General features: G+C 58.9%; 1 pseudogene; it reads right to left on the reverse strand.

Moving 5' to 3' along the window:
* LOC147054908 (28S ribosomal RNA) overlaps positions 1-2,500 on the reverse strand; it is a 9,662-nt pseudogene that overhangs the window by 2,146 nt on the left and 5,016 nt on the right.

A 2,500-nucleotide genomic window follows, 5' to 3' on the forward strand; every position in this document is an offset into this window, starting at 1 on the left:
TGACCCAAGATGTGCGAACAAGTCTCCAACCCAGCCCCGCAGCGCCTGCAGGCTGTTCCCACACCGGTCTGACCCCGTGCCCGGAACTCCCTGGTGGGGTACACCCCCGCCCTCAGTGCGAGTGCAACCAAGTACTGCCTCTGACGGAAACCCACAGCCTGAGGATCCGCGAGCCAGGAATTACTGATCACATCGTTACGGAACAGGTCGACACCCACACCCTGGACCCGCAGCGCCGCCCAGGCCAGATTCTCAACCTGCCGCCAGTCCGGGAAGACTGGCATGCTCACAACAGCAGTCGGAACGGTACTCCCCGTGCCCAGCTTGGGCACACCATCCCGATCTCCGCCCGCGGCGACCCACAATCTCATCCAGGCAGGTTTTTGCACTACCTCCATAGCCAGAGACCTCAACCAAACATCAGAGGACCAACAGAGTCGCCAGGTGCGCCTAACCTGGACTTTGGGTACAGTAACGGACAACTTCGGAACGCCCAGCCCGCCATCGCGCGCTTGTGAGTAGATGATCCCCCCAGCCGTGGACGGATCCAGGCGCAACCACCTCTTCACAGCCATCCGCACCAACCCGTCCACCAACTTCAAATTGGTCACCGACACCTTGCCCACATCCGCCCGAAAAGCCACTCTCGGGAGTAAGAAAGAGACACAGACCCTCACCTTCTGCGAGGGCTTCAGCGAAGCCCCCGAGATCTTACTCACCCCGTCCTTAACCTGACCCAGAAGATCCGGAGCAACAATTCCCCGCCACGGCACTATATCAGCCCCAAGATAGCGCACAGATTCACCCGGGCCAACCATGTGCATCTGCTGACCACACAGCGACCAGGCTTCACCACCACCACCCACGGAGCCCATCCAGATACCATGGCACTTACGCGGCTGGACAGCCAGCCCCGTAAGCCGGCAAAAGTCCTCCAGGATCCCCAGGTTGGTCCTCATTCCCTCCTCCGAGCAGCTCAGCAAGACAAGATCATCAGCAAAGGCCAGTGAGGCGATTCGGCGGTCGCCCCAATCGAAGTGGCTTCCATCGCGTTCGAGTCTATGGATGAGAGGGTCCATAGCAAGATTGAAGAGCAGAGGGGACATTGGGTCTCCTTGCTTCACCCCAACCTTCATCATTATGGGCTCGGTGAAGGCGCCACCGCAACCCACTCTGGTCGAGCAGTCCACATAAGAGTGACGAATCAACTCTATTACACGTTTGTCCACGCCAAGCTGACCCAGGACACACAGGAAATGTCCATGAGCAACCGAGTCGAAAGCCTTCGCAAAGTCAACGAACACAATTGCCAGCGGCACGCCATTTGACCTCGAGTGTCCCATGATCCGGTCAAGAATCATGAGGTTCTCCGCACAACCACTCGCGCCAGCGACGAACCCACGCTGCCTGGGGCTAATAGGACAGGCCCGCGCCAGCCTCATCACCAGTATCCGCCCAAACAGCCTCAGCACGACTGACCCAATCGTAACGGGCCTCCACCCCGCCAACGTTTCCAACTCTCCTGGATCAGCCGATTTGGGTAACAACTGCGTCCTGCACTCCTTGAAAACCCGGGGAACGACTCCACGTACCAACCATGTCGTAAACAGCCTCGCCAGTTGCTTCCCGTCCGGGTCCCAGTTCAACATGGCCTGTCTTCGAATCCCATCTGGGCCCGGCGCCGAGCTAGACTTCATCCTAGCCAAGTTAGACTTCACTTCAGCAGCCGAGACCGGGTGATAAAATGGTTCATTGTCAGCGGTAAGCCCCACCTCAAAGCCCCCAAGACCAAGGAACGCCCTCTCCGTTCCCCATCTCTCACGGAACCCCTCAAACACCAACTCCGGTGGCAAGTCACACCTCAGAGGCGTCAGCCCGTCCAAGACGCGCCGTGCCAACCCCTTCGGCGCCATACTATACCCCCTTTGCTGGTGATAGAAGGACCGTCTCCGGTGGAGGAGCCGCCCCCTCCACCCTGCCAACTCTCTGCTTCTCAGTGTACGCCTCACCGACGTTTTAGGCCATCTTATCATACCCCCCAACGCCTCCATGACTTCCAGAGCAGAAGATTCGACCAGGTCAGGCTCCCGGCCTGCTCTCTCAACTAGGGCAGCAGTGTTCCTAAGCTCCTCATCCCCCGACAGCAGAATCCCCATCACCTTCTCCTCCACCATGTCGGGGAGCTCCGGGGGCAAGGACCATTTCTGGGGCGACGCCCTGACCACCAGCCTGCGTCGTCTCGCCTCAGAAACACTGCCTGCCGCACCGCCGCACAGGGTTCTCCACTTCCACCTCACTTGTTCATTGGTCTTACCCGACCCCAACAGCCGGGCAACCACCACAAATCGTCGAGGATCATTCGCATGTTCCTCCATCAAAAGCTTCAAGCGGGCGATCTCATCCACGTCCCACAGCGTTCTCTTCGCCTTGACCACCTTGTCCTGGCTCCGACCTCTTATCGTCCCAAACCACTCATCTGCATGAACATGTCGCATGTGCT

This window comes from Syngnathus leptorhynchus, chromosome 7 (genome assembly GCF_054491065.1).
Source record: "Syngnathus leptorhynchus isolate UIUO chromosome 7, UIUO_Slep, whole genome shotgun sequence".
NCBI lineage: Eukaryota > Metazoa > Chordata > Actinopteri > Syngnathiformes > Syngnathidae > Syngnathus > Syngnathus leptorhynchus.